This window comes from Mauremys reevesii, linkage group 13 (genome assembly GCF_016161935.1).
Source record: "Mauremys reevesii isolate NIE-2019 linkage group 13, ASM1616193v1, whole genome shotgun sequence".
NCBI lineage: Eukaryota > Metazoa > Chordata > Testudines > Geoemydidae > Mauremys > Mauremys reevesii.
The window spans coordinates 23,230,976-23,245,963 of record NC_052635.1 but is presented as its reverse complement, the minus strand read 5'-3'; the positions used below and the strand labels follow the sequence as shown (position 1 = coordinate 23,245,963).

At 43.1% G+C, this 14,988-nt stretch overlaps 1 protein-coding gene across 5 annotated transcripts in view; it reads right to left on the bottom strand.

Annotated features, from left to right (window-relative positions):
- RALY (RALY heterogeneous nuclear ribonucleoprotein) overlaps window positions 1-14,988 on the bottom strand; it is a 285,584-nt gene that overhangs the window by 268,530 nt on the left and 2,066 nt on the right. The window contains exon 1 of one of the 5 annotated variants that reach the window (XM_039499405.1): window positions 5,575-5,736. The exons of 3 other annotated variants lie outside the window; for them this stretch is intronic. The gene's annotated coding sequence lies outside the window, so the exon portion shown is untranslated. Of the gene's footprint in view, window positions 1-5,346; window positions 5,495-5,574; window positions 5,737-14,988 lie in introns of those variants that run through there. One more of the 5 variants, XM_039499404.1, reaches the window with a different exon arrangement.

Genomic DNA, 14,988 nt, shown 5'->3' with positions numbered 1-14,988 from the left:
ACTGGGTTCTAAACCCTAGTTTTAGGGTAGGAGCGGAGAGCTACAATCTCAGGCCCAAAGCGGAACCAGACCTGCTCCCTGTAACGTCAATACCAGAACTCCCAGTGACTTCCATAGGAGGCAAGACTCAGGGCCCCCCAGAGGATTCAGGGGGCCTGGGGCAAAGCAATTTCAGGGGCCCCTTCCATAAGAAAAAGTTGCAATACTATAGAATACTATATTCTTGTGGGGGCCCCTGCAGGGCCCAGGGCCTGGGGCAAATTGCCCCACTTGCCCCCCTCCCCGGGCAGCCCTGGCAAGACTGAATCCAGTATGCGTTAGCATTTCTCCCTTGTGGGAGAGAGGAGAAATAGTCGTCTCCTTTTCAGGCCATTAGCCAGTTTCTGACTCTTACAAAGCGTGGGTTGGAAATGGTTCTGGCCTGTGCTTTTCAAGAAAAAGGAAGAGACAAGTCCTTCTGAGTGGAAATAGCAGCTGCAGAAATTCATTTGATCCCTGTGCAGACAGACACGTCCAACACAAAGATTTTGGACTGAAATACACAAGTGTCCTGATAAGATCAGTAATGAAAATGATTGTCATTTTGAGTCGGAGCGACAGAGTTGGAGGCTGAGCCTACTCTGTCTGCGTAACTCTTTCTTGGTTCAAATATGACTCGTGCACTGCCCTGAACAGGTTGTCCCACTAATTAGCATCCTCTGTCTGTTCAAGCAGGACTGTTTATAGTGAAAAATATATATACACACAGTTAAGGAAGAGCTGCCTTAGAGAATGAGTTTGTTTTAGAACTTGAGCTCTGCAGCATTATAACCGCCTTCATAATTTCACTAATGAGGTGGCTTTGTATGCATGTTCCTTTAAAGCTATCACAACCTAGCTAACATTGCTAATCTAGAGAATGAGTTTGGGGGCTCTCTGAAGCAGCAACCTGTCCTCAGCTTTCGCCTCATTATTAAAATTGAAAGTTCTCTCTGATACTCCTAGTACTTGACTTTTCTTGAAACACAGATAATTTCTCTCATCCATTGTTAAAATCCTACAGAGCTCAGATGCAGCTTTACGGACTTTGTATACATGGTCTATTCACCGGCCCCAGGGCCTGACTCGATAGAAGTCAATAGAAAGATTCCCGTTCACATCTATGGCCTCTGGATCCTGCTCACCGACTAACAGAAACAGGATACTAACGATGACTGGCTTAGGCTGCATGGATCAGATGAAGATATAAGAAAGGTTCGTGAATTTCTAAAAATATTGAAGGGCTCTTTGCAATTGGCACAAATGTTTCTCATTTGTAGAGGAACAGAGGGTTACCTAGAATGTGCATAGTAAACAGTCCTCCTTCGTCCTACTTCATGTCATTATAATCCTTTGCTTGAAGATCTCAGTTCCTGATCCTAAGAGGTAGCCCCCACCTGTAAAACCATAAACTTACGCTCACTTGTTAAATATGTAGAATGCCAGAAAGCTGCTCTTAAATCAGTCTCTGCACTCATGTCACCTCAATCCCATCTTCTGTAAAGTATGCATAGTTACGTTTACATCAGCGATGCAGCTACCAGAAATCTGATCCTCTAATTCAATATACACTTCTGAGTCAGAGGAACTAGATACTCTCACTCGCCTGAATTCATTAGAGTACATTACAAATAAAAAACTGGTACTGATGCGGGGAGAAGGAAATAGACAGTTCAAGCTATGCCAAGGAACAGTGCTGCATTCTTGTGCAACAGCAAAATCAACTTAATTACAAATGACAACTTCTGAAAACCTTCTTTGGATTCATCCCTTGCATTTTTCTAGGCCAGCTTGAAAACAAAAGCTTTGTCGTCTTCTTAAAATGCTATGGCCTCAGGCATCCTAAGAAAAGTGACATCACTCAGGTCTGAAAAATGCCTATTGGCTTTCAGATTCTCCTAAGAGCCTCTCTTTACTATTCAGTTTGATTCAGATCAGCATGAATTCTACCGATTAACCTTCCGCTATGAATATAGGTTTGAAAAGTATAGATTTAGGATTATATTTTAACTAGCTCATTAAAACTTTAGTTATGAGAAAATAGCTTGTTATTTGACTGAAACATTTCCCTTTTCCCCCTTAGTACATTTTATGAATTTATAAACCATTTGCTGACATTTTATCCTAGAGTTAGCACTATTCAGCTCATTATTTCAGTTTTTTTCCCCCAGCATGTATTACTTGCTAGATATATTCAGTCTTTCCATCCTTACTTCCTAGTTTCAAATCAAACAATGTCTTCAGACTAGCTTTCAATTGAAGCCTGAACCCACAGACACACATTTTAATTCTAAAATTAATTCCTTTTGTGTTTCTCCAAATAACAGAATTCAATCCTGTCCAGAGTAACACATAAGGGAGTGACTTAGCGGGGAAAAGGAAGAGATTCGGATCTCTTTAAATGAAGCTCAGCCATCTCCGATATGCATAACTAACATTTTGGAAAAATCAACATTAGCTTTAGTGCATCAAGGAGCTGCTGAGATTTTACATCCAGAGGCTTTTTCCTTTGACTGGATATGAAATTCTAGGCCTGAAAGTTCCCAATGTAGCCATCAATACAGAACACAAATCAAAGAAAGTTCTGCTGCTTTTACTTAATAATTTGGTACATGGGTAGCTAAAGAGTCTCTTGGTGCGGAGAAAGTTTTATTTTTTGAGGGACTGAGTCTTATTTCACACAAGCCAGTCTCAGTTGAGAGACTTAATCCTCCCCTTACAATCTGTAAGTAAAACATTCTTCCAAAAATCACTGCTTATTGTCTGCCTTTTCTAAAGAAAGTGGTTCTTAAAAGACACACCTTCTTTGCTTTGCTATTCCCTTAAAATCCATTGACAATGTTATCTTGACAGAGCCAACATACAGGCAATCTTTCATTGGCACAGCACTGAGAACTAGATGAATACCTGTCTTACTATATTCACTTCATGAAGAAAAATCTCAGGTTCAAACAAGCCTAATCCTGCTTTTAAAAAAAGCCTTAAAAACATATAGGAATATGAGGAATAATCGTTGTGACAAGTGATTAGAATCTCTTACAACCTACCTACTCCAAAGAGCTTTTTTCTTTTTACACTACTTTGGTGCAACAGTGTCTAGATTTTGGTCACACAACATGTGCATCTTAGTCATCTCCCCCCTCCCTCAAGGGAGGAAGAGAAAGCTCAGTTAAAAGATGCAAGAAATTCTACATTGCTTAGAAGCTCCTTCCACAGCTGCTGTCTTTAGTCCAGTAACATGAAACTTTTCCCCAAATAAAATGAGACCCAAATTATAAGAAACAGCAAAATGAGATGATACAAAAACCCAGCTGAACACCCCGCCCCTTAATCTAAGACAGAGGAAGATGACTTGAGGGATTTAGCTCCTTAGCAAGTACAGGTCTGAGCCCCTGCATTGCTCTCTCCCACTCAGGAGACCACTGTCATGCAGATGTCTCCCATAACAGCTCCCTCCTGGGCACCACACACTGACATAGGTCTATTGATTAGCATGCTTATGGCACCTACTTGCAAAAGGCAAGTCAATAATAACCTGTTTAATATGAAACAGGATGTATCCTGCCTCAGGAGCTGTCAAATGCAGCCTTAAAGTTCAAAGAGGAGAGCTACCAAGCATGGACAGTCTGCAGGGAAGTGGGAAAGCCTGTTTGAAGCTCAGTGCAATCTTCTGAGAAGTAAGCTTAAACCAGCTACAGTTCTCCCTTTACTGCAAAGGGAAACAAAGACATGTGAGAAAGATTCATGTTCATACAGATGAATTTGGTGTCTTAGTTTACAAGAGGTCATCAGACATGGAAGAGATTAGACATGGGAATATCTTTATAAATAGGCATTGTTTCTCTCTAATCTGGTTTACTCAACCAGAATCAGAGACCAGACTCAAACAGAATCCAACACAAAACAACCAAGCCGTTGAGAGAGGAATTTTGTATGAAAAGTGGATTTTTGTTTATCGTCACCAATGGCCATTGAAATTGCCAGCACAGCTATAGCAGTTGCAACCTGTCAGCTTCAACTGTTGTATGTTAGGAAACTACCGCTTAAAAAACAAAAACAAAAAAAAAAGTGTTTTAACAATAACAAGCGAAAGATTTATTTCAAGCCCCCATTTGCTACAAAGAAAGCACTTTTGTTCAGGTGTGGTTCAAGCTGACATGGGATTTGATTAGTACATTGAGTCTATTCAGTCAGCACAAAACATCTTAAATAAGTTCCAACAGGCACAATAGCAATCTTAGCCGCAGAGAGCACAGGGCTTAAATTTTACAAGAGCGATAAGATAACCTGCTATCATTTCACTCACTACTACTTTTCCAAACAGCACCCCTGATTGCAATAATGGATAGAAGTGTTCTTTTGAAAATAACAAGCAAATCCAGCATCAAAGATACATGACAAAAAAAACCACACACACACCTGGGTAGATATATTTCCATCAGTATAGCGCTGAGACACAGGGAATGGTATAGCATCCAATCAGAACTGGTTTATTGTTTCCCTCATAGTGGATTAAGGTAGAAAAGGTTTTATCCCACACTGTGCAGGTGAAATCTGGGCCCCTTTCAAGTCAATGGGTGCTTTGCTATTGACTTCAGCGGGGCCAGGATTTCACACAGATAGTTTTTGAAACATGAAAGTTTCTCATCCTCCAGCCTACCGCTGTTGACGCCTCTGTCCTCTTTCCCCCTTCCTGTTCTCCCCACATTACTAGACAGGTGAAAAACATTGAGTCAGGACAATATTCCCAAGAAAATCACTTCCAAACAACAGTTTTTAAAAAAAAAAAAAAAAAAAAAGGAGGGGAGGGGGAATTCTCATTTCCATCAACACAGCCATTTTTTAAAACATCTTCCAAGAAGATTCTATGTATTTTTGCAAGACCCAAGGCTGTAATATCCATGAAAAAAAAAAAGCAGGGGTGTGGGGGACAAAAATGTAAAAGTTAAGAGAAAGAAGAAACCACACACAGCATTCAAACACTGGCACCTGCAACAAGAAGGACAAATGCCTCTGAAAACAGAGCAGAGCCTAAAACAAACCCACTTTCAAAACACAACGAGCATATTTTGTTTTTTTAAAAGGAAAAATAAGAGGGATCAAAGGAAGGAAAAATTAGTGGGTGCGTCAGAAAGCGAGTTTAATTGCAACACCTCACACGGCAAGTGGCAGAAACAGAGACAGAAAGGGTCGGATTTAAAAGAAAAAAAAATCCCATAAACCTTTTATTGAAAAGATGTTTTTAAAAATCATGATTAATTTAGTAAAAGAAAAAGACTGGGGGGGAGGGAAGCAGCCCAAGAAGAAAGAAGAAGAAAAAATACTCACCAAGCAAGAAAATGTCAGAGGTAAAAATGTCAAAGAAGAAGAAGTGAGCGAGAAAGGGGAGGAGGAAAGAGTGAAAGCCAGCCCAGCGCACACACAGAAAAGCAGCAGCAGCCCTAGCTACTGCTGCCCCTCCAAGCCAGCGCCTGTCCTCAACTCTAGGGAGCTGCGAAGTCACTGACAGCAGCAGCGCTCAGTCCCGCAGCTGAGAGCCCTCCCCGCTGCACGTACCATTGCCGGAGCCGGGGAGGGGGAGAAAAGAGCCCCCCAGTCTCCTCTCCTCTGCCCTGCAGAGATGCTGCGGAGCAGCCAGTGGGTGCATAGCTCTGCTCGGGGCGGGGTTACACTGCTTTAAAAGCTCCCCCCCCCCCGCCTGGGAGGGTCTGGCTGTGCCCAGCATCTGGGAGTGGGGAAGCGTCTCTCCCCCAGACTGCTGATGGAAAAGGCCAGCTCCGAGAGGTAGCAAATGGGGGAGAGGGAGGAAGCCTGGAGCAGGGAGGCGGGATCTGGCAGCTGAGGTTTAGTTCTAATCTCTGCTTGATTGTATCCCAGATGTGATCCCCTTCGGGGAGCGATGTAATCACACCGGGACCTCCTGCTGGACTGCCCTGCACGTGCCGTGAGTGGCAATGGCTGGATCCTTGCAAGAAGGGATTGGCTTGCTCCTCAGAGGAGAGGGCTGGTTAGCAGCGGGGGGCACCCAGCGGGGCAGGCATGCTGCAGGGAAGACGCACAGCTCAGCCCACATACCCTAGAACTCCTATGGCAGAGAGAAGAGCCTCAGTTCCATCCTCTTGCGCACCGTGCACTGCTGGCCTAGGGTCTGATCCAGAGAGCCCTTACTCACTTGAGCAGTTCTCCTTACTCAAGGTAGTAGCTCGGCTGAAATGAATGGGTCTTCTTGCGTGAGCAAGGACTACTGAAATGAGTATGGGCTTGCAGGATCAAGCGCATGGTGAACAGACTAAAAGGGGCCCAGTGGTGTGAACTTTACTCACCCAGGTAATTTAGGAAAACAGCAATTGCCAGATTGAATCAGACGCAGGCTCCATCTAGCCCAGTATTTGGTCTCTGACAGGGGCCAGCACCTGATGTTGCAGAAGAAGGTGCAAGATGTATAAAAAGCACAATTTCAGAATTGTCTGCCTACTAGGGAAGTTTTTTCTTATCTCCTCTCAGCTATACCTTGACTTATGACCTGAAGAATGAGGGTTTAAATCCCTTTTATGTTTAAAATTCCCCTGTGTAAAGGAATGGGAGCTGGCTGTAGGCATGGCAGAATTTGCTTTTGCTTTTTGTTATAATTTTGACAGATGATATCTTGGTGTTTAAGCTGTGTTATTTTCATCAGTTTAAATCTTCAGAGTTTTGGGAAATTATGGGAGACAGAATATTATTTAATGACCATAGATGTTGAGATGCAACAAATTGCAGCTTTGTAACTGTTAAAACACAAATGGTCAACATCACATGGCAAAATATACAAGGTCAATAGCCTTAAAGCAAACTAAAATCTCAAGCAGCATATTTCTTACTTTGTAAATTTCAATTATGACCAATGGAAATATTTTTCATTGGTTTATGTGTATGGTGAAATTGGCATTTACCAATAAAATGGAATTCTTCCAAGTCTAAGTATATGCTATTATTCATAAATAAATAACCCTTTAGCAATCCCTGTTAATCTCTTGCTTTAGTAATATTCTGTGGAAGAGTGTTCCACAGGTTAATTATGCAAATCAGGGACCAAGCCTGAAAACCCCTATTCAAGTGAGAAGTCTTATTGAAATAAAAACATTAACATTTTTTGGCAGAATTGGACTCAGATCATTGCTTCTTTGGGCCAGGATAGTACAGTGGTGGCTGCTACAGAGAATCCTAAATTAGATAGGAACCATGGGTGAAATCTTGACCCCACTGAAGTTTTGCCACTGATTTCAATAGGGTCAAGATTTCCCACCCCATCTCTTTTGTTTGTGAAGTGTCACCATCACCTCTGGTGTGTAAATAATACAATGTAACAGAGTAACCTTGATACATGTGTGTAGTGCCAATGAAGACTCTGGGACTGTGTGCATGACTGAGGATTACTCCGGTGAATAATGGTGATGGGATCAGCCTCAAAGTTCTGAAGTGTTCTGGTGCACTGCAATGGACCAAATGCAGTCCTAGGCACCGTGAACCTCACCTCGGAGTGACTCTTGTATGTGAAATCCATGTGTGTACTGCAGTACCATTCCCTAATGCTACCGCTTGCCGTCTGCACTGTTTCGAGCCATTACTGGAGCATTTGAGATACCTGCAAGGAGTGAATGGGTAATTAACAGTCAAGATAGAGGTAGCTCCTTTCTTGGGTTTCCTAGTTGCTTCCGTGTTGGTCTTTTAGTGTTTGATCATGCAAACAGTATTTAGCACAGTGCTTTCTACCAATGGAAGGAGCTCCTGGACATAGTGCTTTCTAGTAATGGGGCTATGTCAGGGTATATACCAGGGGTAGGCAACCTATGGCACGTGTGCCAAAGGCAGCACGTGAGCTGATTTTCAGTGGCACTCACACTGCACAGGTCGGGGGAGCTCTGCATTTTAATTTAATTTTAAATTAAGCTTCTTAAACATTTTAAAAACCTTATTTACTTTACATACAACAATAGTTTAGTTTTATATTATAGACTTATAGAAAGAGACCTTCTAAAAACGTTAACATGTATTACTGGCACGCGAAACCTTAAATCAGAGTGAATAAATGAAGACTCGACACACCACTTCTGAAAGGTTGCCGACCCCTGGTATATACACTAGTTCAAAAGTAGACTCCTGAGAAAGGAAGTGTCTATTTTTCTCATATGCAGTCAGCTATTGTCTGGAGAAAATGTTAGAGAGAGTAGATCATCGAACTGTGAATTAAAAGACGTCTCTATTTCCAGCTCTGCGTTTGTCTATGATCTTGGACAAGTCACATTTCTCTGAGCCACAGTTTATCTATAGAAGGGGGATTGCACTTAGAGCTGGCCAAAAAGTGGGGTGGGAGATGTCAGACTGAGCAAAGAAAAGAAATACTTCAGCTGAAAGCCAAAATCTTTTAATTCTGAAATGATGCCTCTCTAGACGGGGCTCCCTGACTGGACTACATCTCCCATGCTGCACCATGTTCTCCCCTCTTGATGTTTTTTTATATATGTATATTAGTAAATTCAAACTGCGAAAAAATGTTTCATTTCATAATGATTCAAAGTTAACTCTGTTTTGATTTTTTCCAGGAGGCAAATCAAAGTATTTTGTTGAAGTTGGCATTTTCCAAGTGAACATTATCACAGAAGCCATATTTTTCTCACGGAAGATTTTTCAGTTAAAAAAAATGTTAACCAGCTAAAATTCTAGTACAGTATTGTGCTAGTAGTTGAGTGCTAGAAAGTGAAACTGTCTAGTTTTTTTCTCACTCTTAAAACTGAATGGAACTGAGTGAACAAATACACTCCATACCCCTTCGGTGTGGCACTCTGACCCTTTCTAGTGGGGACTGGGCACATTTAGAGATTGATGAGGCTGGTACAGCCTTGCTTGATAGAATCCTGTCTTTTAGCTCAGGCAGCAGAAGTTAATGCTGTAAGACCCAGAGGTTCCAGGTTTGCTCCCCGCTGCCAACAACCCACTCGGACACAGCATTACACGGCAGCAAGAACGATGAAGATTGTCAGAGATGACTAACACAGGGAAAGAGACAATGGGCCAGAGCTGATGCAATCATTGTAGCCTTGTTGACTTCATTGGAGCCCTCTGATTTACAGCAGCCAAGAATCTGATCCTGTGACTTTATATATGTGTGTGTGTCATATATGGAGACCTGCTACTCCCACTGGCTTTGGGTGCTTGGCATGTGACTCCTTTCCTTGATCAGCTTTCCTGGGTCGGAAAGGACATAGAGCAGAGAAGCAAGAGAGAGACCAGCAGGTATCAACCTTCTCTGTCTGCAGTTCCCCAGCCTATCTCTGAGGAGCCACAGCATGGTCTCACCCTTGTGGTGGCTGGGTGAGGAAGCTTGCACTGGCTCTGTCCATGATGTAACTGTCCTGGTGGAAACAGGAAAAGAACAGAATGGAGGGCTAAGGGGTAATCATTGATCCAATGTCAGTTTCCTGCTTTGCAGACGCTCCTTTCTGTGATCTCTCCACGCTGCAACAATAGTTTTCACAACAGAGTAGTAATTGGCCTTCTGTAATATGGCAGGCACTAGCACAGCAGCCCTGGCCCAAAGCATCCAGAGTCAAAGAGGATTTTCTGGATTACTCTGGGAAAGCCAACACCATGTTCTTCTCACACAAGCTTCCTATCGGTTTACATCAATGAACATCTCTAGCATTCCAGGAGGTAACAGTGGAGATGAAGGAAGGAGCCAGTTTAGACCAAGAGGGAAATTAGGAGCCTTCAGGGGAGATTATGAGATCTGAGAGCCTGCAAATAGCAGATACTGAAGCCTGAGGACAGTGATCCTGAGACTGGTTAGCTGCAAAGAGGGAGAAATATTGAACTAAACTAGAAAGTCAGCAAGAAGGAAAGTTCAGTGGTGACCTAGGGAAACATATGAAAAGCTGAAGCTCCCAACCAGCCTTTTGCAAGAGATCTAAGGTCTTTATTATTTGTGTTGTATTGTAAACACAGAATCCTCTTTCCTGCCAGACCTTGCTTTTTGCTTCCTATGGAGTATCTCATTTTTTTTTGTAAAGGGAAACCAAAAAGAAACAAGACAGTCTAGCCACCTGGAAGGGGTGGACTGGAGTCCACATGGCTCAAACGACAAAATGTTGCTCCTTGGGAAGAGTGGAAAACAAACATTTCTCAGTGACCCTTTGGTCCATTCATTAGATGCACAGCTGCAATCTGGTTTAAATGCTTTAATTAAAATCGACATTAAGAACTCACTTGCTCAAGCACAAGAACATTAGAAGGAATATAAATCGGGAGGTTTTTAGATCTGTGACATTTGTTCTAATGAGAAAACCTTTCCCTAATATCCACCCCCACATTCAAAAATGAATCGAGGAGATTAAAGAATGACTGCTCTCATTTGCAACCATGTGTCCTGTCATTAACATCTCCAGCTGCAAAGCAAGCATCTGCGGTTCCGTAAAGTTCACATACCAGCCTCAAACTATGCGTTAAAAAGCAGTGTGCAAATATACACACACACATGCAGTCAAACAGGTGACAGAATCCAAGGAAATTACCACAGTGTCAATTCCAGTAGAGTGTGGGGGGAGGGGAGAAACTATTATAAATGACAGAGCATTCCCATTCCACCTAATGAAAGGCATATTGCTGTAGTGTTTCAGGTCTTGAAGAAGAGCAGAGAAACAATCTGTCTCTAACTGACAAAATAAGAAACACCTCCAGTAATTTACTGAAGTAGGAATATTTTCATCTGAAAACACTGATAATGAAACGTAAAACACAAGAAAGAAGCGTAGAGCAAAGCCTGAATAACTGCTTATGGGTGATCCAGCCAAGCACTACAGCAATATTTTAGCTAGCTGAAATACATCCGTGTTGTAATTCCTCAGTCAATTATCTTTGAGACATTTCTAGTCAAAAATCACATCCCTATTGCCTTGTGCTCCTCCCATCTGATTGTTGTATCCACCTGTTGTCTCTCACCTTAGAGTTAGGGCTTGTCTGTACAACCTAGCGAACTGGGGTGTAAATCTACCTCACAATACTTTGCTGTATACTAACCATCTGTGCTGTCTCTGCTGCCAGGCACTAGAAGTTCTAGAGGGCACTTTGATCTACCCCATTTTGAAACAGGTTTGTAAGCTCTTTGGGCAGGGGGCACATTTTATGTGCTTCTACAGCGCTCAGTGCAGTGGGGCTAGGGTGACCAGATGTCCCAATTTTTGGGTCTTTTTCTTATATAGGCTCCTATTACTCCTCACCCCCTGTCCCGATTTTTCACATTTGCTGTCTGGTCACCCTAAGTGGGGCTAGGACTTCTGGTTCTATTGCAATACAAACAACCAACAATAGTAAACTGTATCATGGTAACCCAACGAGTCTCAACACCAGTACGCTAAGGAAGAACACCCACTAGCTACTTTATCAAAACTGTTTGCTGCGTATTTCTCTACGTGCCTTGCAGATGAATATTATGAACAATGGAAGCAAAAGGGACATGACACTTCTGTGGTCTATCTTTTGACTAGATTAGCTTACATTATGCCGTAAAATGGTCAAATATAAAAACTAACTAGATTGCCTGATTCGCTCCAGTATATTAGAAACCCTAGTCACCCATGACCCTTAAGGACTTTCTACTTTGCCTCAGTATTTGAAAGCAGCGCTTTTCTAACCAAAAAAAGCCTTTGAAACATTAATACACCAGTACTTTATAGTCACTGCTGTTCTGGGTTACTTGCTTTGCTACTCCAAAGGAGTGAAGCTCTCACTGTTCCAACCTATCTCTTCCACCTCCCCACTGTAAGCTAAAGTAGTGTCTTCTGACGTATCTGTGAAAGCTGCAATGTTAACATCAGCCTAAATCAAAATCTCAGATGCAAATACCTTCAAAGTTTGGGAGAATTTGACTATAGATCTGAACTTCATATTCACACCTATTTTTGTATCGGGACAAATCAAAACCCTGGATCTGAACACCCAAGCTCTGTTGAAGTTCGGATTAGGGCTGGAGTCTGCAGCAGGAATCCATCTCTAGGCCAACACACAACATTGTCTCCATTAAGACAGAAAGCAGTTGTATATGATATTATTTTAATCACCCATGTGTGGCTGGATGATAGTGCTGGACTGGTTTTAATGCAGTTGGTGCCAGATGGACTACATTTGAATCCCTTTTTCATTGGCTTGCTGATAATGCTCCAGCATGATTTCAGTTGTGGTAATGTTCCCAGAAACACCAGTTTTTAAATGAGTTTTAGAAACACTTTGTGAAAATGACTTTGAATACATCCTTGTGATTATTCACATTGGGAACCTGATTCTGAAAGTGGCATTTATCCAGTCAGGAAACACCATGTGACTTGTGCATCCAGGAAAACAGCTTGGATTTTTGAAGACTGAATACTCCCAGCAAGTGTCTTGCAAAAAAGCTACATACCAAGAATAATTCCGAGGGTCAGATCCTCCTCTGGTGTTAATGGGTTAAGCTGCATTGAAGTCCAGGGAGCTACATCTATTTATGCCAGTTAATAATATGACCTAGATATGATTTGGTAAACAATGTCAAATACATCTGATAAAACCAGTCTGCTAAGAATTTGTGAACTGAAAAAGAGGGACAGTGTCTCCATGATTTTGCTGTGGATTACATCGTCACTCTGTCAGATGGAACTCCGCCACGTGATTAGTGATTTTGGGAGCCTCGGTTTCTGAAGGGCCCTGGATTTCAGAGGGTAGGTGCTCATCAATTTCTGAAAATCAGGCTCCTTTGAAGCATCCTCAAGTAGGATAGCAAAGCCTGAGGCAACCAGGATCAGGCACGCTTGGCAATCTGCGCCCTAGTCTTGTCAACTGTCCCTCATAACTGCAGTATATTGGAAACTGGTGACAAGCTGCCACTTTAAGAGTGAGGGTGTCTCAGATCCTAGGGAGCACCCCCTTTCCTGGCCACTAACTAGGACTGCCAGGAGGGGAATCCTAGACTCCCTGCTCTACATCCCAAGGGGTTTCAAGCTCCTAGAGCCTCAGCAGGCTACAGCCTTGGACACTTGGGCACAATTCCTGGGTGCTGACCCTCAGTCTGCTACCCCTTCTCATCAATGGGGCTTCTCAGCCAACCTGCCCTTGGCCCCAGGACCAGTGTGGCTCCCCAAGACAGTGTGCTGAAGCAACAGGGGTGTTCTCCCACAACACAAAAGAAGCTTACAAGAGGGTGCTAAAGGAGTTGGCGGATGTGATTGCAGAACCATTGGCCATTATCTTTGAAAACTCATGGCGATCCGGGGAGGTCCCAGAGGACTGGAAAAAGGCTAATGTAGTGCCCATCTTTAAAAAATAGAAGGCGGAGGAGCCGAGGAACTACAGGCGAGTCAGCCTCACTTCAGTCCCTGGAAAAATCATGAAGCAGGTCCTCAAGGAATCAATTCTGAAGCACTTAGAGGAGAGGAAAGTGATCAAGAACAGTCAGCATGGATTCACCAAGGGCAAGTCATGCCCAACTAACCTAATTGTCTTCTATGATGAGATAACTGGCTCTGTGGTTGAGGGGAAAGCAGTGTACGTGTTATTCCTTGACTTTAGCAAAGCTTTTGATACAGTATTCTTGCCAGCAAGTTAAAGAAAACGGATGAATGGACTAGAAGGTGGATAGAAAACTGGCTAGATTGTCGGGCTCAATGGGTGGAGATCAATGGCTCCATGTCTAGTTGGCAGCTGGTTTCAAGTGGAGTGCCCCAAGGGTTGGTCCTGGGGCTGGTTTTGTTCAATATCTTCATTAATGATCTGGAGGATGGTGTGGACTGCACCCTCAGCAAGTTTGCAGATGACACTAAACTGGGAGGAGTGGTAGATATGCTAGAGGGTAGGGATAGGATACAGAGGGACCTAGACAAATTAGAGGATTGGGCCAAAAAAATCTGATGAGGTTCAACAAGGACAAGTGCAGAGTCCTGCACTTAGGATGGAAGAATTCCATGCACTGCTACAGACTAGGGACCAAATGGCTAAGCAGCAGTTCTGCAGAAAAGGAGCTAAGGGTTACAGTGGACGAGAAGCTGGATGTGAGTCGACAGTGTGCCCTTGTTGCCAAGAAGGCTAACGGTATTTTGGGCTGTACAGTAACTCCTCACTTAACATTGTAGTTATGTTCCTGAAAAATGCGACTTTCAGCGAAACAATGTTAAGTGAATCCAATTTCCCCATAAGAATTAATGTAAATGAGGGAGTTACGTTCCAGGGAATTTTTTTTTTCACCAGACAAAAGACTATATTATATATATACGCACATGCACACAGAATATAAGTTTTAAACAAACAATTTAATACTGGTACACAGTGATGATGATTGTGAAGCTTGGTTGAGGTGGAGGAGTCAGAGGGTGGGATATTTCCCTTACTGCTAAATGATGAACTAGCAATTGGCTGAGCCCTTAAAGGTTAACTATTTCATTCTACAAGGCAGCAGGAATGAGGGAGATATGCACATTTCTCCTTTAAGTAGACTGCCTTGTTAATTAGATCAGCTTGCTGAGACCTCAGCTGCTGCAAGCTCCCTCTGTCCTGAGCCCTGGTGTGTGCCCCCGCTCTATGGAAGATGGGGTAAGTGGGATGCAGGAGCAGGGGAAAGGGGACACCCTGACATTAGCCCCCCCTTTCCTCCCCTCCCCCCACACAGCAAGCGGGAGTCTCAGGGAGCAGCTCCATGGCAGAGGGCAGGAGCAGCACATGGCAGTGGGGGGAGGGACATCTGCAATTGCTAGCCTGCTGGGCAGCTGCAGCACAGGGAACTTAGGGGAGGGGGAGCTGATAGGGGGACTGCTGGTCCACCCTAGTTTCAAGCCCCCACCAGCTAGCTGCAATGGGCTGCTCTTCCTGCAAGCAGTAGACAAAGCAGATGGCTGACAAAGATGTTAGAAGGGAGCATTACACAACTTTAAATGAGCATGTTCCCTAATTGATCAGCAATGTAACAAAACAATG